The 25,995-nt window shown below is 51.8% G+C and overlaps 1 protein-coding gene across 1 annotated transcript in view; it reads left to right on the forward strand.

Annotated features, from left to right (window-relative positions):
• The window catches only part of LOC146863365 (zinc finger BED domain-containing protein 6-like), a 223,956-nt gene that overhangs the window by 188,998 nt on the left and 8,963 nt on the right, over window positions 1-25,995 (forward strand). The window contains exon 3 of the transcript XR_014978244.1: window positions 23,405-23,491. The gene's annotated coding sequence lies outside the window, so the exon portion shown is untranslated. The remainder of the gene's footprint in view (window positions 1-23,404; window positions 23,492-25,995) is intronic.

Raw genomic sequence — 25,995 nt, forward strand, 5'->3', positions numbered from 1 at the left:
TTGATTGTGTAGTTGCCCTCATTCCACCTGTGTCCTTTCAATGGCACGTACTGCTTTTGCCCTTCCCCAGAGGATCATGTCCCTATGACAAAGGTGCAATGCGTTGGATGCATACTATGCCTTGTTGTAAACAGCAAATGTGTTCTAATATGTGTCTCTGTGACATGTGCCAGGTGTATTGATGTAGTGTCACTTGTTCATCCTCACAGGTAGGCGCCTCTGCCAAGGAGCAGATATGGCTGACCGCAGTCAGCGCCGTGAGGAGTGCGGATGGTCGGAAGCGGCGCCTGTCCCAGGTGAGGAAACGCTGGCAGGATATCCGGTGCTGGACACGGAGGATCGCACGGGTCCTGCTGGGGGACTCACCTGAGAGCCATAAGAACCGCGGGCGCCGCCGACTGAGCCACATCCACAAGCGTGTGCTGCCGGTGGTCTTTCCAGACTTGGAGAGGCGCTTACAGGAGATGCAGCAGCAGGAAGGGGGTAGGTACATGTGTGCTTGTTGTGTTTCACCAGCATTTGTAAGTGCACAGTTGCATGGATACACTGCCAGGGTTTAAAGGTGCTGTGCAGATCCAGTTACCCACTCTATAGCTGTGCTCTCCTGCCTCCCTTCCCCTCCTTGCAATGTGTTCCCTGGTCTGTGTGTAGTCACTCCTTCACAAGGTTATCTAGGCTGGCACTTTCTCCACGTGAACTATGCCTGTAGCATCATGTGTGGGGGTGGTGTGTAACAGGTTTTGGGACCTTGCCTGTGCCCTGTCCAGTTCAGTACATGTGGGTTCCATGTCAGTTGGCACTGATGCAGAGTCCAGACATGGGAGTTAGTCTCACAAGTGTCATGCCTTACAGTGCGCATGTCCTATGTTGTGGCCTGTGACATGATGTGCATGAGTGTGCGATATGCATAGTGCAGGGATGGTGGCGTGTGTTGCAGTCATTCCCATTCAGGACCATGGAGCTGTGTTGCCACTACTGTCCCCTGGGGCATATTTTCCTAGGTGTCATGTGTGTCATCACAAAACGTGGACACTCTCAGTGTCTACAGCATAGGTTGTGCTCTGTGCCATTGTCCCCTGGCACCATGTATATTGATGTGAAATGTAGTACAAGTGTCCACTGTACAGCCTGACCTGATTTTCCTTGTTCATAGTCACAGTGGCCAGTGCCTGTGTGTCTTGTTACAATCATCTGATGCTGGCCATTTGTATATGATTATTTGGACAGGCGCACCTCGGGTATTTGGCGTCCAATCTTGCATTTATGCATCCCCTGTGTATTTCACCCAGACTAAGAGATGTAAGTGCCACCTGTGTCTCAACAAATTGTCTCATGTAGGGGGTGGTTGGTGCGGGGCAAGCCTACATGTCAAAACCTGAAATCTCCTTGCTAGTTCTGGCCAGTGTGTGATGTTTGGCTGTACATACACTCAAGGTGCAGTGAGCCAGTCATGTTGGGCATGTTTTCAGTATTACCTATGCAGCATGTGCCTCAAGCTCATGGATTTGGTCCCTCCTCATCCCTATTGTCGGCAACGCTGTGTGGTGCAGATGCAGTGCTGGATTGTCCCCAGGGCCTGGCTCCTATGTCAAACTCCATTTCATGTCATTTGCTATTGTGTCATGCTCTCCATGGATTTTCATTGGCATGGTGGGTCAACCAACCGTGTGTTGCATGCCCTACATCTGTACCTTGTTTTGTAGATGTTACTGATCTTTCTTTTCAGGCTATGCACTGCAACCTATGTAGATTGGACTCATGTGACATATGTATACAGGTGTGTGATTAATTGCTGTCTCTTCACCTTGCCCACAGCATCGTCGGGGGACACGGAGGGACACATGAGCACAGACGGAGCGGAGGGACCGAGCACCAGTGCCAGCGTTGACATCGTGGCTGGCACATTGAGTGGTACAGAGGCGGAGGAGAGTGAGGCTGAGGACCTGTCCACTGGCACCACCGAATATGAAGCCGACAGGTCCGAGGATGATCTCTCCGAGTGGGCGGAGGCTGCACCACCAGCTGACAGCGGCACAACATCGCACCCCGCCCCCTCCATTGCCATCAGCCGCCTCCCACTTGCTCGTGTCCCTTCCCAACGTGCCCGGTCACCACATGTCTCCTTCCTGCCAGGCACCGCACCCCCTGCCCCTGTCTCCACTGCTGCCGCCAATGCCGAGTCTGTGGACATCCAGCGGCAGTTGCAGATTGGTCAGGCTGCGATCCTTAATGTCCTCCATGGCCACAGCCAGGTCCTCAACAACATGGAGGCATACTTGGAGGGCATTCACTCATCGCAGGCTGACCAACGCAGCTTGCTGAGGTCGATAGACTCGACACTGACTGCTGCAGTGGGTCTCCTGCAGCGCTACGTCCAACCCCCTACCCCTGCCCCATCCACACCTCCCACTCCCATGCCTGTCCCACGTACACCCAGACGTCAGCATGCACCCACCACGATGGACACAGGCACCACACCAGCAGGGAAGGTCACCCGCACACCTCCTGGCACGCACACACAGGGTGAAGTAGGCACACCCACTGGGTCGGGGGGCAAACATAAGACACGCAGCCAGAGTGGGAGTCCGCATTCCACCAAATCCACTCCCTCCAAATCCCCTCCCCTCAGCTCTCCTGGCCACATATCACACAAAGACTCCTTCATGGCCGCTCTGTCCCTGAGCCCCACAGTGGCACCACCCCGCAAGCGGTCAAGGGAGTCCCCGGTCAGGGTGGTTGATTCCCCCCCTGTCTACACCCTCCCCCAGTGGCGCTGCGACCCATCCCTCTGACCCCCCCCCCTCCTTGGGGCCTGTGGTTCCTTCGGGTGCAGGGGATTCCCTGGAGGACCTTGCTAAGGTGTGCAGCGAGATCCTGGCCTCCGCCTTTGGCCCTGCCCCACCCCCTGTGGTGGAGTCCTCCATCCCTGCACCCACGACGCCTACCCTTCGCCCTCCTGTCCCTGCGGTGCCTGGTTCTTCCCTCCCACATGATGCCCTCACCCCTGTGGAAGACGACGGAATCTAACTGTGCAGGCAAGCTAGGGGACACGCATCCCACTGTGTCCCCCATCCAGCGGTGACTTCTGGACTGCCCTATGGGCTTTGTAAATATTGAACTTACTACAAACAAGATTTTTAGGTTCATGTTGAATAAAGCAATTAATTTTTTTCCCCTTGGAACACTACTGCTTTGCTGGTATTGCTGTTAGTGGGGCTGCTATATGGTTTTGGGTGGTGTTCATGTGTTGGGTGTGTGGGAAGTTTTGTAGTGTGCTGGTCATAGGGGGGACCCTGGGATCTGTGTGCCATCACACGGTGTTAGCTAGGTTTCTCTGTTCATGTAAGCAGTTGCTGCATGGTGAAATTGTCCAAAGGTGTATTCCTTCCTCTGTGTACCCTGACATCTTCCCTGCAGGGTGTTCCCAATATTTAGCGCTGAGCTGTGTGTACATTAGCTGGGTGTGTGACGGACTCCTTCAACTTTGCACATGCATGCTGAGCAATGGCTCCACCTGCATCATTCGTGGCATCCTTGGTAGTCATTGTACTTGTGTATGTGGACTATTGACATGACTTCATGTGGACATGTTTTCTTTTCTGCGCTATGCATGCGTATACTCCCAGCCTCGCACACATGTGGTACATGTACTGCAGGGTCTTTGTGCACCTGACTGAAATTTGTGGGCATGGTATCTGTGGCTACTCCACCCTTTGCGTTCCATGGGCACTGCTGTGAGTGTTAGGCACACACCCCTCCTGTGTCTGGGCACTGCTGGGAGGACTCTGCACCCACCCCTCCTGTGTCTGGGCACTGCTGGGAGGAATCTGCACCCACCCCTCCTGTGTCTGGGCACTGCTGGGAGTGATAGGCACACACCCCTCCTGCGTCTGGGCACTGCTGGGAGGACTCTGCACCCACCCCTCCTGTGTCTGGGCACTGCTGGGAGGACTCTGCACACACCCCTCCTGTCTCTGGGCACTGCTGGGAGTGTTAGGCACACACCCCTCCTGTGTCTGGACACTGCTGGGAGGACTCTGCACCCACCCCTCCTGTGTCTGGGCACTGCTGGGAGGACTCTGCACACACCCCTCCTGTGTCTGGGCACTGCTGGGAGTGATAGGAACACACCCCTCCTGCGTCTGGGCACTGCTGGGAGGACTCTGCACCCACCCCTCCTGTGTCTGGGCACTGCTGGGAGGACTCTGCACACACCCCTCCTGTCTCTGGGCACTGCTGGGAGTGATAGGCAAACACCCCTCCTGCGTCTGGGCACTGCTGGGAGGACTCTGCACCCACCCCTCCTGTGTCTGGGCACTGCTGGGAGGAATCTGCACCCACCCCTCCTCTGTCTGGGCACTGCTGGGAGTGATAAGCACACACCCCTCCTGCGTCTGGGCACTGCTGGGAGGACTCTGCAACCACCCCTCCTGTGTCTGGGCACTGCTGGGAGGAATCTGCACCCACCCCTCCTCTGTCTGGGCACTGCTGGGAGTGATAGGCACACACCCCTCCTGTGTCTGGGCACTGCTGGGAGGACTCTGCACACACCCCTCCTATTTAACAATATGTACGCTTAGAACATACACGTGTGTGGGTTTGCTCCATGGGGGTACGGGTCGTACTTACACTGTTGGGGTGGGAGTACGCTCCATACCTACGCGGGTGGGGTACGGGTCGTACTTACACTGTTGGGGTGGAAGTACGCTCCATGCATACGAGGTGGGGGTACGGGTCGTACTTACACTGTTGGGGTGGGGGTACGCTCCATACGTCCGCGGGTGAGGGTACGGGTCGTACATACACGGTTGGGGTGGGGGTACGCTCCATACATACGCGGGTGAGGGTACGGGTCGTACATACACGGTTGGGGTGGGGGTACGGGTCGTACATACACGGTTGGGGTGGGGGTACGGGTCGTACATACACGGTTGGGGTGGGGGTACGCTCCATACGTACGCGGGTGGGGTACGGGTCGTACTTACACTGTTGGGGTGGGGGTACGCTCCATACGTACGCGGGTGGGGTACGGGTCGTACTTACACTGTTGGGGTGGGGGTACGCTCCATACGTACGCGGGTGGGGTACGGGTCGTACTTACACTGTTGGGGTGGGGGTACGCTCCATGCATACGGGGGATGGGGGTACGGGTCGTACATACACGGTTGGGGTGGGGGGTACGCTCCATGCATATGCGGGTGGGGGTACAGGTCATACTTACACTGTTGGGGTGGGGGTACGCTCCATACGTACGCGGGTGAGGGTACGGGTCATACATACACGGTTGGGGTGGGGGGTACGCTCCATGCATACGCGGGTGGGGGTACGGTCCGTACATATCCGTACCCACGCTGTGGGATGCTTGTGCGGGCCGTACCCAGGCCTTTGCCACGTGGGTACAGCCGTCCCGCCATTGTTGGGGTGACGTAGGTGTGGGCGTGGTACGACTCGTACCCACGCTCTTAAGGCGTGGGTACGGGACGTACCTGTATTGTTGTGTTGCCGGTTCGTGTCGTCAGGCACTTCCGTTGTGGCGGACGCTGGCTTTGCTGGACACGCCCTCACCCCCTCGTAGTGACCAGGGCCTGGGGGTCAGGTATGTCCAGGGCATGTGTGCTGTGTGACTTTGGTGGGGGTTTTGGGGCCTGCCCCTGGTCCTGCCCCCCCCTTTCCCCCCTCCCTTAGTTGTTCTAACCTTCTGCGGCGTCTGCGTCCGAACCTGTAGAGGAGGTCGACTGCTATGAGGGCCGGGATGACACGTAGGTTCGGGTCCATGTCTGTCCGTCGCGTACAGGTACTCCTTGTTCGCGTCGTACTGATTTCCCGGCAGTTTTTGGCAGCCGGAAAATATTGTCCGTGCGGGATGACGTCGGTGCGAATCGTAATTCCTGGTTCGTGAATGGCAGGCTGCGTGCGTCCCGACGTCACGTCGGCTCTTTCCCGGATCGCATTTGTATGTTTATTTTCGTCGGTCGGGGTTTTGTACGATTCGTACGGATATTGAGTTTCCGTGCGAATCGGAATTCCATGTTTGTATATTGTTACGACCGGGTACGCGTCGGACGGAGAATATGCCCCGTCCGACGGTTCGTACCCGGTTTTTACAGGATCGTAATCGGCACCTAAGTGTTTATTTCCACTTATCACATTCCTAGGGTGTTGAGGTGAAGAATAACAAGGGTTAAATACACAATGGTCAGGAAGTGAAATTGTGTATAAAGATAGATGTAAGGGAGAATGATTCAATGATTTTTAATAAACTTTAGAGTTGGAAGAGGGTAAATTGAATTCCCAACTGGGTAAATACTTGAAGGAAGTGGTGGTCCCTACTGTGCTGAATAAGCAGAGGAAACTACAGGTGGCACTGATAGTGAACGAAGGGGTGGCAGCTACTACTAAAGATTTAAAGGTGAAGAAAGCTTCCAGCTATGCCAGGTTCCCCTACAAATATTATAACATCTCTGCTAAGAAACTGTTGCCCATCTGAAAGAACTGATCAGGAACTTAAAAAATTGAGGAGAGTTGCACTTACGATATCTGAACTGGCCAATATGGTGGTTCACAAACAAGGAAAGATGAGACAGTGTGTTACTTTTATAGACCCATCACATAACTAAATAGTTTATGAGATGTTGACAAACAGGTTGGGGGATATGATTTCAGTCTCAAACACAAAAGTCTTTAGCAACATAAGGAGGCTAGATCACGCTCTCAAGAAGGTTACTAAAAAAGGTGGCAAATATGGTCTTACTGCATGCGAAGAAAGCCTATGACAGGATGAACTACACATTCATAGGCATGCATTGTTGATATTTGAACTAGGGAAGGAATATAAATAGCCTGTTTGGCTAACTGTAAATCCCCAAACACAAGTGTTATGTTTAATTATACATTCTTGGAAACCTTAACAGGTATTTTGTATCAATTATGTGGTTTGATAGATCTGGCTTTATGGCGCAGGCTAGTTAAGGATTTTAATATGTGGCCGAAGGAGCTTGCTCAGTGAGCAGCCATCTTCTGGTGTGGCAAGCTCAGGCCCCCAGGACAAGTATTTTTACGTTTTATATGTCCTGGTAGTAAAAAACTCTCATAGTCCTTTTTTAATTCTGCCAGGCATATCTCTCCCATAGGATAACACCGGGATTACCTCATTACATTTTTTAATGTAATTTGTAATCGGGAAGAGATAACCCTTCAAACCTGGTGTCTCTGGAATCACAATTTAAAATCCAAAAGCATGTATTTTAAATTGCAATTCTGAAAATGCCACTTTTAGAAAGTTCAATAGTTTACTAGGGGTTGGGCCCATTTAAAGTCAGCAAGGGTAGGCCACTACAACATCAAAAGAACAAATAAAGGCCAGTGCTGCCTCTGTTTAAACAACACAATGATTTCAATTGTGATCACACAACTTAATTACTATGATCCCTGTGGGAGCCGGCCTCGTGGCGTGGTCCTGTTTCCCCTCGCTAAGCCGCACGAGGTCCCATGCACCTCGGGGCTCCTCCATTTTGGATTATACGTCACTCCACGTGACCACCTGCGTGACCCTGCTTCACCCGGCCTCTGTCCCAGCGAGGCCCGACATCGAGGCGCCAACCCCTGGCCCGGGGGATACCACGTGAACCCTTCCCACTCCCGGCGGAGGGCAGTATCGATGGGACCCCCAACCGTCTTTCCACACCTAGGTGCGATCACCTCACAGCTCTCTGGGGCCTGGCGCCTCTCCTGCTGGGCGTCTGGCCGCGCCCCAACCGGCCTCTCCGCCCCCTCCGGGCGCAAGGGTCCGTACATCAAAGGGCTCCAGTCCTATATCTGGGGCAACCCAACAACAGGACAGTAGTTGTATCCCGGAGTCAAGAGCCCTGCTGATCGGATCGCGGCTGACCCTACGGAAGAAGACTCATCCTGAACCCACACTCTGAGCCCTGCTGACGACGTCGCGGCTCCCCCGTGCTTGAAGACCTTCACGAACCTTTGGGGCCCTGCTGACGCTGTCGCGGCCTGACCTTGTCGAACCTCATAATCAGAGCCCAGCTGACCTCGTCGCGGCTCGACCGAAGCGGACCTACCACCGGAGCCCTGCTGACTGTGTCGCGGCTCGACCCAAGCGGAACTACCACCCGAGCCTTGCAGACGCCGTCGCGGCTCCCCACGTCCGAGCCGCCCCGCGGCCAGCACCCAAGGTCTGGCGCAGAGCCTCCCGTACCTGGTTGGTACTAAGACTGTCCCGCTACCCTATCCCTCTAACAGACATTGAGACTCTTACTGGATCCCTCAATCCCACTGTAAATATTGAAACGTGCTACCTCTGATAAAGAACGAAATCAAGCAACTGATATTGAGTCCTGTGTGGTGGTGTTACTGGGCCTAGTACGATTATAGGAGAAAGTCCTCCCCGAAGGGGGCTTCTCAGCGGCGCTCGGCTATAACTGTGCGGTAGGAAGGGTGCCGGACTAGTCTCCCCGACTCCCCGGTGGTCCTCCCTCCAACATTTGGTGGCCAGCGACGGGATCCGAGCCAGACGCAATCGTACAGGCGAGTAACGCACCCACTACCTAACCAAACGGAAAAAGAAAAGGGAACCATGGAAGGCCAAGAGGCAACCGTGGCCGCAACCTTCCAGCCGGAAAGGTTGGAAGAATACACCCATAAAGAACTGAAACAATTCTGCAAGGACAAAGGGATCCCAACCACAGGGTTGGGCACCAAGGAAGAAATGCAGAAAGCCCTGAAAGCCTGGACAGAACCCGAGACCACTCCGCCCCGAGCCGAAGGGACCTCAGCCCGGGACGGAAACCTGCCGACCCCAACCCCGACAGACGGGGGGCGAACCGTCCCAGAAACCAGCCTTTCCCACGAAGAAATGTGAGAACGGGAGAGGGTCCGGACACACGAAATGGACCTCGCCCGACTCCGGCTGGACGGTGAGCTCCTACTAGCGGAGAAGAAAATAGCCTTGGAACAACTACGGCTGCAAGAGGAAATCGAGGAAAAGAAGCGGCATCGGGAACTAGAGGAGAGACGGCTAACCCTCGAGCACGAGAGGAGCCTCAAGGAACTTGAACTAAAATCTAAAACGGGGGAGACCGGCACCCCCGGAGCCCGGGACGCTCTGCCACTGACCGAGCCAAAGGTTCACATCCCCAAGGATGTCGTCAAGGAGTACTATAAAAATGACGACATCCAGCAATAGTTCCGAGCATACGAAGTAGCCATGACCTCCCATCGGGTACCCCGGAAGGATTGGGGTGCCGGCCTATGAGGAAGGTTCCTCAGCGAGGGCCGGGATACCCTGCTGCAACTCCCCGACGCGGTGATGACTTCATACGACCACATGAAAGAAGCCCTACTCACACACTACGGGCTATCAGCCGAGATGTACCGGCAGCGCTTCCGGGACTGCAAGAAGCTCCCCGGTACCACGTGGTTCGAATACGTGGACTTCTTCAGCCGAGCACTAGAAGGATGGATAAAAGGAAGCAAGGTCACCTCATACAATGAACTGTTCGACCTCATTGTCTGGGAGCACCTTGCCAACAACTGCTTTGTTGAACTAAGGCAACACCTCCTGGACAGTAAACTGACCGAGCCCCGGAAGCTCGCCGCCGAAGCAGACCGATGGGTCAACACCCGGGTCCCCCGGAACCCAGTGGGGGACTACCAACGGAGTACCACGGGACCCCCCCGCCAGCGAGGCGGAGGAGGGGGTCCCACCGCAGTCGAGAATTCCCGGCCGGGCCGCCCAGAAGCCCGCCACGAGGCCAAGCCACCAACCACACGTCCCCGACCCTGGGCCGAAGGGGGGCCCATATCGCACGGCCTGGACCACGACCAACAGTGACCTGCTTCGGCTGCCAGCAGACCGGCCACTATGCGAGCGACCCGGCCTGCCCCGCGAACCGACGGAACGGGACCGTTGGGCCCCCTCCCCGGCAGATAGCCGCCGCCGCCCTGGGGGAAGGAGAAGACGAGGAGGAGAACCACGACGACGGGTCCCCCGAGTGGGAACCAGCTGCCATGTCGCTTGTATGCCTGGGTTCCCGAGAAATGGTGCCCCGAGCTGCCATCCCAAGCAACACCCAGAAGTACCAACAATGGGTCACCATAAACGGACGACGGGCCGAGGCCCTCCGGGACACTGGGGCCAGTGTGACCGCCGTCCGCTGCCACCTAGTGACCCCCGAACAAATCCTGCCGCATGTCCTATGCCCTGTCCGGACCGCGGACAACACCGAGAGCATGTGCCGGATGGCCAGGATCCCCTTCGAGTGGGGAGGAGTGTCCGGCACCCTAAAAGTAACTGTCCGCGACGACGCCCCAGTAGACTGCCTCCTGGGGAATGACCTGGAGAGCTCCCCCTGGGCCCAGGTGGAACGCCGAGAGCATCTGGGGATGCTAGGACTGCCCGAGTGGGCCTGCGCCACCACCCGGTCCATGACCGCCCAACCAGCCGCTGCCACGGCCCCCGACAAGCTGACGGGCCCCGAACTATCACCCTCCTCCGGCACGGAGGAACCTGCCGAGGAGACCGGGCCAGCCGAACCTTCTCCCGACGAGGCCGCCTCCCTCAGCGAGATCCCCGAGCTGGCCCAGTGGCGCCAAGACGGGGGCCCCACCCGCGAACAATTCCAGCAAGAGCAGAAGGCCTGCCCGTCCCTCGAGGGGGCCCGACAGCAAGCGGCCTCCCAGGCTGGAGGGGACCCCACGGGAACCAACTGGGTCTATTGGGACAATGACTTATTGTACAGTGAGCAGAAAGTCGCCGAACTGGGGACCGGCCGGGTGTTGGTGGTCCCCCTCCGATTTCGAGAGTTCCTCCTGAACCTGGCACATGACGTGCCCCTCGCCGGACACCTCGGGCGGGACAAGACCTACAGCCGCCTAGTGACCCATTTCTATTGGCCCCGAATGAGAAGAGACGTGGACCATCACTGCCGGTCCTGCCCGACCTGCCAAGCTAGCGGGAAGACTGGGGGTCGAGTGAAAGCCCCCCTGCAACCATTCCCAACCGTCAACACCCCGTTCGAACGAGTGGGGATCGACATCGTGGGGCCCCTCGACCCCCGAACCGCCCTGGGACACCGCTTCATACTGGTACTAGTCGACCACGCCACCCGATACCCCGAGGCCATCCCACTCCGCACGGTGACAGCTCCAGTGGTGGGCCGGGCCCTGATGGGCATCTTCTCCAGGGTGGGGTTCCCCCGAGAAGTAGTGAGCGACAGGGGTACGAACTTTATTTCAAAGTACATGACATCCCTCTGGCAACAATGTGGGGTCACCTATAAATTCACCACCCCTTACCACCCCCAGGGGAACGGACTGGTCGAGCGGTTCAACAGGACCCTGAAGGGGATGATCAAGGGCCTGGAAGAGCCCCTGAGGAGGAGATGGGATGTCCTGCTGCCCTGCCTCCTGTTCGCCTATCGGGAGGTACCACAGAAATCCCTGGGCTTCAGCCCCTTCGAACTATTGTATGGGCACCCCGTCCGAGGGCCCCTCAGCCTGGTCAAAGAGAGCTGGGAGGCGCAAGTCCAAGGTGCCCCTCCCGACGTCTACCGGTACCTTCTGACCCTGCGGAACCAAACTCGGAAGTTCAGGGCCCTGGCAGAAGCCAACCTCGAAGCCAGCCAAGAAGACATGAAACGCTGGTACGACGAAAATGCCTCAACCATCGAGTTCGAGCCGGGCCAGCAAGTCTGGGTCATGTCACCCATGGACCCCTGCGCCCTGCAGGACAAGTGGACCGGGCCCTTCAAGGTAGTTGAGAAGAAGAGCCCCGTCACGTACCTGGTCGACATGGAGTCCCCGAGGAACCCCCTCCGGGTCCTGCACGCCAACCGGCTCAAGCCCCACTTTGCCTGAACTGAACTGAGCCTGCTGCTGGCTACCGACGATGGGGGCGAAAGTGACTCCGAGCCCCTACCAGACCTCCTGGGGTCCTCAGGCCAAGACGGCTCCTTGGAGGGCGTCCACCTCTCCGCCACCCTGACACCAGAACAGCGCCATGACTGCCGGAAGCTGCTGCAACCCTTCGCTGCCCTCTTCTCCCTCACGCCCGGGGTGACCCCCTGGTGCGTCCACGACGTGGACACTGGGGATAGCCCCCCTGTGCGACACCGCGCCTACAGAGTACCTGACCGAGTCCGAGCCTGCATACAGACCGAGGTCGCCAAGATGCTCGCTCTCGGAGTCATCGAGCCTTCCGACAGCCCGTGGGCCAGCCCGGTAGTCTTGGTGCCGAAGGCCGCCGCCCCCGGCACTGCCCCAGAACTCAGATTTTGTGTCGACTACCGGGGCCTGAACGCAGTCACGAAGACCGATGCCCACCCCTTGCCACGAGCCGACGAGCTGATCGATCGCTTGGGGGCCGCCCGCTACCTGAGCACCTTCGATCTCACCGCAGGGTACTGGCAGATCACGCTCACTCCCGGCGCCCAGGATCGATCCGCCTTTTCCACCCCTGATGGGCACTACCACTTTCGGGTAATGCCCTTCGGGATGAAGAACGCCCCAGCGACCTTTCAGAGGCTAGTGAACAAGGTCCTGGCCGGACTAGAAGCCTTCAGCGCGGCCTACCTCGATGACATTGCGGTCTTCAGCGATCACTGGGCCGCGCACCTAGGACACCTCAGAGAAGTCCTGGCCGCTCTCCAAAGGGCCGGGCTCACTATTAAGGCCAGTAAATGCCAGATAGGTCAAGGATCGGTGACCTATCTGGGCCACCAGGTGGGGAGTGGCCAGGTGGCGCCCCTCCAGTTAAAGGTCGACGCCATCCAGGCGTGGGAGCCCCCCGCAACCCAGACCGCTGTCCGGGCCTTCCTAGGCCTCACAGGCTACTACCGACGATTCATCAAGGATTATGGCAGCATTGTAGGGCCCCTTACGGAGCTCACTTCCAAGAAACAGCCCAAGGCGGTGCACTGGACGCCCCGCTGTCAGACCGCTTTTGAGACCCTCAAGGCGGCCATGTGCGCTGCCCCTGTGCTACAGGCCCCTGACTACAGCAAGGAATTTGTAGTCCAGACCGATGCCTCGGAGTACGGGGTAGGGGCAGTCCTCTCCCAGATGGACGCCAAGGGCCTCGACCGGCCTGTGGCCTTCATCAGCCGCCGACTGCTGCCGCGAGAACAGAGGTGGAGCACCATCGAGCGGGAGGCCTTCGCCGTGGTATGGGCCCTCAATAAGCTCCGGCCCTACCTTTTCGGCACCCACTTCAGGGTCCAAACTGACCACCGGCCCTTGCGGTGGCTCATGCAAATGCGGGGCGAGAACCCCAAGCTGTTACGTTGGTCCATCTCGCTGCAAGGGATGGACTTCACTGTGGAACATCGGCCCGGCAACGACCACGCCAATGCTGACGGCCTGTCCCGATTCTTCCGCCTCGGCGAGGAGAACCCCCAAGGAGATGGGTGACTCTCCCTGCCTTCAGCTGGGGGGGACGCATGTGGGAGCCGGCCTCGTGGCGTGGTCCTGTTTCCCCTCGCTAAGCCGCACGAGGTCCCATGCACCTCGGGGCTCCTCCATTTTGGATTATACGTCACTCCACGTGACCACCTGCGTGACCCTGCTTCACCCGGCCTCTGTCCCAGCGAGGCCCGACATCGAGGCGCCAACCCCTGGCCCGGGGGATACCACGTGAACCCTTCCCACTCCCGGCGGAGGGCAGTATCGATGGGACCCCCAACCGTCTTTCCACACCTAGGTGCGATCACCTCACAGCTCTCTGGGGCCTGGCGCCTCTCCTGCTGGGCGTCTGGCCGCGCCCCAACCGGCCTCTCCGCCCCCTCCGGGCGCAAGGGTCCGTACATCAAAGGGCTCCAGTCCTATATCTGGGGCAACCCAACAACAGGACAGTAGTTGTATCCCGGAGTCAAGAGCCCTGCTGATCGGATCGCGGCTGACCCTACGGAAGAAGACTCATCCTGAACCCACACTCTGAGCCCTGCTGACGACGTCGCGGCTCCCCCGTGCTTGAAGACCTTCAAGAACCTTTGGGGCCCTGCTGACGCTGTCGCGGCCTGACCTTGTCGAACCTCATAATCAGAGCCCAGCTGACCTCGTCGCGGCTCGACCGAAGCGGACCTACCACCGGAGCCCTGCTGACTGTGTCGCGGCTCGACCCAAGCGGAACTACCACCCGAGCCTTGCAGACGCCGTCGCGGCTCCCCACGTCCGAGCCGCCCCGCGGCCAGCACCCAAGGTCTGGCGCAGAGCCTCCCGTACCTGGTTGGTACTAAGACTGTCCCGCTACCCTATCCCTCTAACAGACATTGAGACTCTTACTGGATCCCTCGATCCCACTGTAAATATTGAAACGTGCTACCTCTGATAAAGAACGGAATCAAGCAACTGATATTGAGTCCTGTGTGGTGGTGTTACTGGGCCTAGTACGATTATAGGAGAAAGTCCTCCCCGAAGGGGGCTTCTCAGCGGCGCTCGGCTATAACTGTGCGGTAGGAAGGGTGCCGGACTAGTCTCCCCGACTCCCCGGTGGTCCTCCCTCCAACAATCCCCCTTTAATTATTCATTGCACATAAAAAATTATGTATTCCACTTTGCGCACAACAGTCATTGACAGAATAACAACATCTTCAAGCTCACCAGTGAAGGAGAGAGAGAAACAGGTTCACATTGTAAGAGATAGGGCGCTGTTCTGCTCTCTCTTTAATGCAATGTAGCAACTTTAGTTGCTGCACGGAGTTTAGTAACTTTTATTTTGTAAATCTGGGGCTAAGTGAATACACTGCATCAGTCAAGGATGACAGTTCATGACATAATATGGTAACATAGAAATACTGATGTTTAAATTGTCTTTCCTTCCTGATAAGTTCACAGATTACACTTTTTTATCGAATTAACCAATTGTTACCAGTGTTAAGCTGTTGGCTGGTTCAAAGTCCACTGTGAGTTTTGGGAATGTTCCACAAGAGGTATTTTGTCCACACCCAGCTAAGAGCCTTCTGTAGGTGAGACTTAACAATTTTAGCTGAAATTGTCCTGTCATTAGTGACGTAGTATATATATATATATATATATATATATATATATATATATATATATATATATATATATATATATATCCTACTCTTTCCAATGCACTACCCTATTTCTCACCCTATACCTCTATCAATATATCTTCAACATCCACTCTCTCATTCATCTCAAACCCCATACCACTACTATGATCCCCAAAATAACCCTTTCTAGACTCTCAGCGTACTAAAGAAAATGGAACTTTTATTCATTGATGAGGTGAGCATGGTCTCAAACTTAATGCTTGCCTTTGTACACTTGAGAATGCAACAGATTTTTAAATGTTATGATGTTCTGTTTGGAGGAAAACATTTAATTGTATTTGGGGACTTATTACAACTTACTCCCATTAAAGGACAAACTGTTTTTAAAACACTTCTGCATGATGACACAAGGAATTCTTTGGGAAGTATTGGAAATGTAAATATTTGGATAAACTTTGAATACAAAGAACTTGTTAAAAATATGCGACAAGTAAATGATGAAGATTACGGAAATATTCTTAAAGACATAAGAATTGGTGTCTTGACAAAACATGGTAAACAACTTTTAGAAAGTCGGCTACTAAGGAACCTGTTTACAACTGGAAAAACAGCAGCTGAAATAATGTACAATATGCTTGCAGAAAACAAGTCTATAATCTGTCTAATGCCTTCACTGCAAGAGTGTTCTACATTTAATCAACAACTTCTTAAACTGGAAAAACAAACAAATTGTGGAAATTGAAGCTATTGACAAAATCAAACACTAGGGAGTGACAATTATTCTTACTGCGAAACTACAGGCTAAATTGCATTCTTTGGAAAAGTCAGGGGCATATTATCAAGAAACAGTGTTAAAATTATCGCCGCTTTAGCGGTAGAAAACTGCAGCTAAAGCGGCGATAAGGGGCTTGATAATATGCCCTTGGGAAGTCCCATAGAAGCCCATGTTCTGGTGTCAACATGGGCTTCTATTGGAATTCTCTGCGGCATATTATCAAGCCCATTATCGCCGCTTTAGCGGCAGTTTTCTGCCTCTAAAGCAGCGATAATTTTAACGCCGTGCTTGATAATATGCCCCTCAGTATCTAAAACTGCAGGATTAGAAAAGACTTTACATGTATGCATAAACGGTCGAGTAATTTTGTGGCGTAATTTGAATGTAGAAGAAGGATTAGTAAATGGAGCAATGGGAAAAGTTGTTGGTTTTGTAAATGTTCAAGATAGAGATAGAATAGAATTTTTGCTTATAAAATTTGATCAGATTAATGAGGTAAAACAGATCGGACTTTGTGTTGTGCGTTTTTTGCTTGTAAAAGACTTGTACGTTCGCAGACAACAGTTTCCTCTGTCTCAAGCATATGCAGTAACTATTCATAAATCTGAAGGTTTAAGTATAGACAGAGCTTTTGTAAATATTGGAAGTACTGTGTTTCTGAGGGAATGGCATACGTTGCATTGTCTCGAGTAAAAACATTGTCTAGTTTGTATTTGATAGATTTTGATGAGAAAATGGTTAGTGCTGATGTAAATTGGGTAAGAGAGTACAATTGTTTAAGAAGACTTTATGCTCCTGATTTAGGTGAATATTCCATATATGAGAAACGTGTAGTGTGTCCAAAACGGAAATATATCAAAAATGCAATTGAGGTTCAAAAAAAGAAAAAAACTGAAGAGAAAGTTGAAAGTGTAAAGAAAAGGTAAATGGAAAGTGTTGATGACATTGTAGGATACCAGTTGGAAAACAGTACAGGTATCAACTGTTTCATCTACCAGGGGGCCGATTCCAATCCTGGAAAAAGGCTGTACGTATAGTTGTACGGAGCGTTTTCTCCGTACGACTCGTACCCGGTAAACTTTCCTTACAACCTAGAAAGTACGATTCGTACAGAAAGCCTCTTTCCGTATGAATCGTACAAAAGACCGTACGGGTGAAAAAAAACAACGATTCGGATCCGGAACAGCCTGTACGCGACGTCCGGACGTATTTAAGCAGCGGTTTCTGGCCCAGCAAGTACGATTTGTCCCTACGGCACTCCGTACCGCTCTTTTCTTATGGGAGCCAAAAACAGCCGTAAAAGCAGAGTCCCCAGGGGTTCGAGTCGTACAGGCATACATCCCCATGCGTTGTGTATGTACGGTGCGTACCCCAACATTGCGTATGTACGGTGCGTACATACGCGATGTTGTTGTAAGGTGCGTACATATGCATGGGGGGCCTGTACGACTCGTACGACTCGTATGGACAACTCGTACCCCTGTACGACTCGTACCCCTGTATGACTCGCACCCCGGGAACAACTTTTCCCGGGATACGAGTCGTACAAAGTTCGCTTCGTAGCGGGTCAAGTCATTCCCCGTGTACGGGACGTTTTCCATACGATTCGTAAATCGGAAAGCCGGTCCGGATCGTACTTGTACGGTCGGACTGTATTTTTACGATTTGTACGGAAAAGTGTCCAGGTCCGTCTCGTACAGCTTTTCCTGATCCGATTCATACGGATCGGGCCGATCCGTATGTATTTTTCCCGTACGGATACGAGTCGTACGTAAAAAAAAAATACAGGATCGGAATCGACCCCCAGATGTTCATTATGAAATCATAGGAAATCATAAAAAAAATTCTGTTCTGCACTACATCATGTAATTCAACAGTTGGTAAGTGACAGAAGTAAAATGCTTTTTGCTTCTGGCATTCGGCATCTTTTAGATACATGTACTGGTTAATTGACATTTACTCTCATCATACAACAAGATGCACGAGAATTGTTAATGCTTAAGCTTGGAGTTTTAGAACATGAAGGAATACACATTGAAAACATATTTGGACTAAGTTACAGATGGGAGCATAACTGACAAGAGTGTTCATTTACTTCTACCACTCATATACAAGCAGAACAATTCCTATACTTAACAGAGCCAGACTGCAAATGAGTACCTTTTAAGAAATTGATAAAAACCAGCAAATTAGGATATGACTTGTTCGCATTGTAGATCAAAGATGTTGTCTACATTACATATAGAAAGATTTGGAAAATACCTAATTCTAATGTGACAACATTGTAGAGCAAATAGAAGAAAATTGGATACAAAAATTACAGATTTTAAAGGAAGTCAAGTATCTATTCAGGAAGAACTTTTTCATGATGAACCCACTATAACATTTAGTCACTATACTGTACATTTGAAGTGTAACAAGGGATGGACGCTTTGCAATGATGCCCACCTGGAATTCAAACTTAGATTGCCTTTTCAACTACCACATTTTTATATGTTATTTCTGAAGCCAAAGTTTTGAGTACATCATTCAGCCTATTGGCAAAGATGTCAACAGAAAGTAGGGAGCCCTGCAAAGTGTTACTGTTTAGGGAGCACTGCAAAGTGTTACTGTTTACATTTATTGTTCTAATTTTTATTTGCTCAAATTGATATTACTTTTGGAAAATTGTGTTTTAAAGCAAATAGTTTATATTTATTGTCTATATTTTACCAGATGTAAATAAGGTTATACATTTTGTGAAAGTTATTTCAGAAAAATAATACAGTTAATGTAGATGAAGGAAGTAGTTACACATATTGATAATAATGTTCTATGCTGATTTGGGGGGTTTTCCTAACCCTGGGCGTAGTTCGCGCAGTCGCACTCCGCTACGCGAAGTGCACTTTGCACTACGTCGCGCTACGCGTAGCTACGCGAACTGCGTAGTGCGGTAGGAAAATTCTGTTCGCTATGATTGCACAGTGCCGGATGCTTGTCCGCACTGTGCAATCATTGCGAACGGCATCATGCACAGTGCATTTGGTCATTTTCTGCCGCTCGAGCGGCCGCTTTCTCAATGCAGAATGGTAGTTTCTCATCGCGAGCGGTTGCGAGCATACGCAACCACTCGCAATGAGAAACCTGACGTCCCTGCGTTGTGAATCTCACCGGGAGGTTTATTTTCCACGCTCGCAATCGGCAAATTGATGTTGTTGATCGCAAACGAGGAAAAAGTCTTGCCGGGATGCTAGTTTTGCTCGCTCGCGATTGCCAACCGCGAGCGAGCAAAAAATGCCCACTACGAAGATACATGTATTACTTTCTCCTCCTTATACAGGATAGGTGGGTATTGAATGTATTTTTTATTATATTTGAAAATGTGACACTTTTGAAGTATGATGTATCTTCTCATTTGAAGAGGTATTTTAAGATATATTATAGAACTAATAGGACTATGTTTTAATGGATAGAATCTACTGTCTATGGTACAACACACGCACTCATCCTATTTTTCAAACACTATCCTTGCACTAATTCATTCATTCAGGCACTATGCATTCATCCATCCAATGATCCATATACTACTTATGCACTCATTCACTCACCCAGACACTACTCTTGCACTGTTCCAATCCCCCAGGCAGTACTCATACACTCAACCATTCACCCCGGTACTACCCATGCACTGCTCTATTTACACAGGCACTGCATATGCACTCATGGAACCAAACAGGTACTATGCATGCACTCATCCAACCACCCAGGGACTAACCATATACTCATTCATTCACCCAGGTACTATCCATGCACTCATGCAATCACCTAGGCAATTCCCCTGTACTCAACTATTCCCTAAGGCACTACCTATGCACTCATATATTTACTCACACACTGAGCATGGACTTATACAGTCATCAAGACAGTACCCATTCACTCAGCCAATGACCCATGCACTACCCATGTACTCACATACTACCCATGGAGTCATCCAATCACTCGGGCACTATGCTTGCACTCAACCATTCACTCAGTCACTACCTATGCACTCATGCATTCACCAGGCACTATCCTTCAAATGAACCATTTACTCATGCAGTACCTATGCACTTACACATTCACTTAGAAGGTACTTATATATTCATCCAATCTCCCACCCACTACCCATGCACTCATGCAATCATACAGGCACTATCCGTACTCTCATTCATTCATCCATTTAGTATCCATGCATTCATTGAATCACTCAGACAGTATCCATGCGCTCACTAAATGAGCCATGCACTACACTTGCAATAATTCACTCAGGCACTATGCTTGCACTCAACCATTCACTCAGTCACTACGTGTGCAGTCATGCATTCACTCAGACAGTACTCATGCACTCATCCTATCATCCAGGTACTACCGATGCACTCATCCAATCACTTGGGTACTATCCTTCAACTGAACCATTCACTCATGCAGTACCCATGCACTCTTACATTCGCTCAGTTAGTACTCATCCACACATCCAATTTTCTAGCCACTACCCATGTACTCATGCAATCACCCAGGCACTCCTAACACTCTCATTCATTGATGCAGGTAGTACCCATGCATTCATTGCATCACTCAGACACTACCTATGCACTCACTAAATGACCCAGACACTACCCTTGCAGTAATCCATTCACTCACACACTACCCATGGACTCAAATATTCACTCAGACAGTACTCATGCACTCATCCAATCTCCCAGCCAGTACCCATGCACTCATCCAATTACCCAGGCACTACCTGTACACGTATTCATACACCCAGGTAATATCTATGCAGTCATGCAATCACCCAGGCACTGCTGTTGCACTCAACCATTCATCCAGGCACTACCCATGCCCTCATCCATTCTCTCAGGCACTCTCAATGCAGCCATGCAATCATCGAGGCGGTATCCATGCATCCATCCAATAACACAAACACTACCCATGTACTCACTTAATGTGCCATGCTCTACTCATGCAGTCATCCAATCAGCCAGGCACTATTTTCACATTCTTTCAATCACTCAGGCACTATCCATTCACTTACACAATCACGCAGCCACTACCCTTGCACTCATACATTCACTCAAGCACTAGTCATTTACTCATCCAATCACTCAGACTCTATGCACACACTCATCCAATCACACAGACACAATCAATCAATCAATCACGTGTTTGTTAAGCGCTACTACTCACCCGTGAGGGTCTCAAGGTGCTAGGGAAGGGGTTTTCGCAGGTTCCAGTCCATCAAGGCAGGGGTCTGTCGAACAGCCAGGTTTTGAGGTTTCTTGTGAAGATGGGGAGAGATGTTGTCTGTCTGAAGTGGAGCGGTGGGCTTTCCAGCCTCTTGCTGTGAAGAAGGAGAAGGAGTGGGCGCCTAATCTGGTCTTTCTGGTACGGGGGACCACGGCGTAGGAGAGCTGGGATGATCGTAAGGGCTTTTGGGGTGCGTGGAATTTGAGTCAGCTGTTCAGGTATTCTGGTCCGGTGTCATGGAGGGCCTTGTGAGCGTGGGTGAGCATCTTGAAGGTGATGCTAGTTTCAATGGGGAGCCAGTGGAGTGTGTGCAGGTGCTGGGAGATGTGGCAGTGCCTTGGCAGGTAGAGGACCTATCTTGCGGCGGCGTTCTTGATGTTCTGCAGCTTGCGTGTGAGGTTTTTGCTTATTCCGGCGTAGAGCGTGTTGCCGTAGTCGAGTCTGCTGGTGACCAGGGCGTGAGTGACGGTCTTTCTGTGTTTGAGGGGGATCTATTTGAAGGTGTTCTGTAGGAGGCCGAGGGTGAGGAAGCAGGAGGACGAGACAGCGTTGATCTGGCAGTCCATTTTGAGTTCGGAGTCCAGGATGATTCCCAGGTTGCGTGCGTGGTCCCTGGGGGTGGGCGGACTTCCGAGGGCAGGGGGCCACCAGGTGTCATTCTAGGCATCAGGGTGTAGGCCCATGATGAGTACTTCTGTTTTGTTAGTGTTTAGTTGAAGGCAGCTGTTTTTCATCCATTCGGTGACGGCTTCCATGCCTTCTCAAAAGTTGTGTCTGGTGGTGTTGGGTTCGTTGGAAAGGGAGAAGATGAGTTGGGTGTCGTCTGCGTATGACACGATGTTGACTCCGTAGGTTCTGACGATGGGGCGAGCGGAGACATGTAGACATTGAAGAGCATGGGGCTGAGGGATGACCCCTGGGGGACTCCGCAAGTGGTTGGTGTAGGGTCCGAGAGGAAAGGGGGGAGTCTGACCCACTGCAATGTGCCAGAGAGGAAGGAGCATATCCAGTTGAGGGCATTGTCTTGAATCCCTGGGTCATGGAGTCTTCGTATTAGGGTGCGATGAGAGACTGTTTCGAACGCCGCTGAGAGGTCGAGGAGGAGGAGGGCTGCTGTTTCTCCTTTGTCCAGTAGGGTGCGGATATCGTCTGTTGTGGCGGGGGGCGGTTTCCGTGCTGAGTTTTTTTTAAAAACTGGATTGGGAGGAGTCGAGGATGTTGTGCTCTTCGATGAATGTGGCGAGTTGGCTGTTGATGGCTTTTTCGATGACTTTCACTGGGAAGGAGAGCAGGTAGATGGGTCCGTAGTTTTTGAGGTTGGTGGTGTCTGCCAAGGGTTTCTTGAGGAGGGGGGTTGAACTCTGCGTGTTTCCAGTCGTCGGGGAACGATGCGGTTGCCAGGGGAGTGGTTGATGGTGTGGCGGAGCATGGGTGCAATGGTGTCGGCGGCTCTGTTGAAAATGTGGTGAGGCAGGGGTCTGTGGGGGCCCCGGAGAAGATTGACTTCATTGTCTTCAGGGTGTCTTCAGTGGTGAGCGCTGTCCAGTTGTCGATTGCTGGCTTCATGGTGTCGGGGGTGGTTGGTGAGGGTTCAGTGTGTTGATTGTCTTCGTCAAAGTTGTCTTAGATGCTCTTGATTTTGGGGTGGAAAAAGGTTGTCAGGATCACAAGCACTCTTACCTGTCAGTTGCTTGTGTGTTGATTTCACAGAGACGTTATGGACCGACTTCCTAGTACCCTAACTTATAACCTTGGTCGGTAAAAAACACTAAGGCAATGCAGTTGGGATTCAGGGAGGAGGGCCAGATTGTGGACGCTAGTTGCTCCTAGTTATCGACCTGCGAGGCAACAAGGAAAAACAGTACAACTAACTATAGACCCTCGACTAGATTTTGTTTAACATACAGTATTCTTAACTGTAACCTTTTTCTGAGTATTTTTGTGTGGTCTCCTACCTGCGATCTAGAAATGTTGTACATCGCGTCCTTGTAGTCGGCGTGAAGTTTTGTTTCAAGTGCTGTGATGATTGTTCTGTGATGATGTGCTGATTTTTGTAGGGGACAGCTGCTTGTTCGTACCTGTGTTTTAAAGTAATGGTGAAATAAGTTACAGGTTTTTAAGTTATTCAGTACAGTACTAAACATTGTCCACTGTACTGTTCTTTTGAATTCACTTACTCAGTATTGTTCAGACTCTAATATTCTTCACGACCTGTATTGATGAAAGAAACATAATATGCAAAACATACAACAAAATCCTTAATGTGCTCTTCGCAAGAGATATCTTTCCAATGTCTTTTAGAATTACAATGTTCATTTTGTTATGGTTTTCTTTTTCTTTGCAGCTGCAGGAATGAGGTTGCTCGAAAGAACTGCAGCGGTGAAGAAAACGGATCTTCTGTGAAGAATGGAGTCCCTTCGGCAAGGAGCAGGTAAGCGGAGATCTCTTCTCGTCTACGCGGCGGAAGGCAAAGCGTTTTCTGGATGATGGGTGTGGCAATATATAGTCTTGCCCCACCCAAGAAGACTGCTGACGTCTTTTGCATGTTTACGAGACGTGCGCTTAAGATGAAACGAAGGTCTAATAATGCCCTACACATTTCCATAAGTTTAATAATGCACGAAACATATACACATATTCAACTATGGTGTGCAGGATGCACGAGACGGGGTGGGTTTTACTCTGTGAAGAAGCGTGCATAATGCAGGCCTCTAACACGGCATGCACGTTTGTAAGGTTTTAGGGTAGGCATGGAAAAACATGACAAAGGTTCCGAGTTTGTCGCAGAGGTCTTGTGAGGGTGGGATGTTGGTGGACTTGCTGGTAGGTTGGGCGAACACCTTAATGATGTTGAAGAGTTCTTTGCTGTTGTGTGCGTGGGTGGAGATTCTGTCTTAGATCGCTTTTTTCATTGTTTTTCTGATGAGTTGGTGGTGGACTTTGGTGGTGGCTCTGAAGTTGTTGTGGGCTTCTGTGGATTTGGTGTTCCTCCAGTCCTTTTCGAGGCGGCGGCAAGTGCGTCTGGACTCTCGAGGTTCGGTGGTAAACCATCTGGCTTTCTTGGCATGGGTGTTGTTGTTTTTCTTGAGGGGGGCTAAGGTGTTGGCGCAGTCGGTGATCCATCTGTGCAGGATTCGGATTGCTGCATTGGGGTCGTCATTTTCCGCGACGGTAGGGGTGGAGTTGCTGAGTGATGAGGTTAGCTGGGTGTCGGTGATTCTGGTCCAGTTTCTTTGTGGGAGCAGGTGCTGGTGTCTGTGGATGGTGGGTGTTCTGTCTGAAGGTGAAGTGGACGCATCAATGGTCGTTCCATGGGAGTTCAGTGGTGCGGCTGAAAGTGATGGAGTTTCCTGTTGTGAAGAGGGGGTCGAGGGTGTGTCCTGCTGAGTGCATGGGTTCGGTCACGATCTGGCGCAGTCCAATGTTGTGGAGGTTGTCCAGGAGGGATATGGTGCTGGGGTCCAGTTGGTTGTCGAGGTGGAAGTTGAGGTCTCCCAGCAGGGTGTAGTTGGTGGATGTGATGGCCTGCGGGAAGATAATGTCTGTGATGGATTCGGCAAAGGGTCTGCAGGGTCCAGGGGGTCAGTAGATGAGGGTTCCTCAGAGGGTGGTGGTGAGGGCTGTGTTCAACTCTCCGTCCATCATCCCCTTTGGATTTGCTTTGTTCGCCCTAAGTTGGTAGGATATGCCTAGACGTGGGTCCCTTCCTCACTTTGCCACTGGATTCAAGCTAGCCTGGCTGATGACGGCTGAGTAGCTAGAAACCGGTCCCAGGATGCTTGTTTCCGGTCCAGGGAAGACATGGCTTGGCAGTTCGGGCAGGCCTATTTCCATGTGGCACAGGGTCAGACTGATTTGCATATGGCCATGCCTGAACTGGGGTGGCGGAGTGAACTAAAGAATGATGATGGATTAAACCCAGATCAGTTGACTGGGGGTGAGTGCTTGCAATGTTCAACACTCCATCCATCATCCCCTTTGGTTTTGGCACAGCAACGGCGTGCCTGCTGCGCGCGGCCGCTGTGCGGCCACCATTAAGTATGGGTTGGGGAGGGCTGGACAGCTTCGAGGTGGGAGCGGGGTGGGGAGCAGGATTGTTCACGCTGGTCATGCTGGGGTGGAGGGGCCGTGGGGGCAGCAGCGGTGGGGAAAAACGTGCGGGAAAAGGAGGATTAAGGGGGAAAAAAGGTGAAAAAGAGTGAAATAAGGCTGAAAGCAGGAAAAGCACATACAGCAGAAAAGTGCAGAAACGATCTGAAGAAGGATGAAAAATGAGTGAAGAACAGAGCGGACAGCGGAGTGAGGCAAAGGAGAACAGAGGTCCACTGGACCACCAGGGAGGCTAAGTGAAGTAAGGAAATAAGTGGAAAAAGAAAAAATGAGAAAAGGCAGAAAAAGTGCAGAACAGAAAAAGACAGAGGGAGAAGCAAAAAACAAGTGAAAAAAAGTGGAGAGGGGAGCGGAGCGAGGCAAAGGAGAACAAGGTCCACTCGACCACCAGGGATGAGGCGCAGGTAATCCTGCGGGTGGAGAAGGGCCTCGAACACCAGCAACAATCAAGACTGCCAGGGCTCGGGGAGGGCCTCACTCAATAGTGGAGCTGCGAGGGTGGGAGAGCAAATCCACTTATAATTAGTCAGTAGTCTTGCACTATCCATTGACTCATGTATTCATACAACATATACCTTTTCTTTTTTAAACCAGATAGGTGGTTCCATAAGAACCTTCTTTTTAACAAACTAATTTATATATTTTTTTTTTCTAAAAAATTTGTGGGTTTATTTGTGTTTTTTAGATATTAACAAAGAAAAGTTAAACACAAAAACAAGCAAAAAACAACTTGCCTAATTCGGGTAAAATTAACAACGGTGATTGTTAATAGTGTCTAACATGGTTTGAACAACCTGTTCTCCAATGCTAAAAACAGTAATACAC

The sequence above is a fragment of the Triturus cristatus genome, chromosome 2_2 (genome assembly GCF_964204655.1).
Source record: "Triturus cristatus chromosome 2_2, aTriCri1.1, whole genome shotgun sequence".
Classification (NCBI taxonomy): Eukaryota; Metazoa; Chordata; class Amphibia; order Caudata; family Salamandridae; genus Triturus; species Triturus cristatus.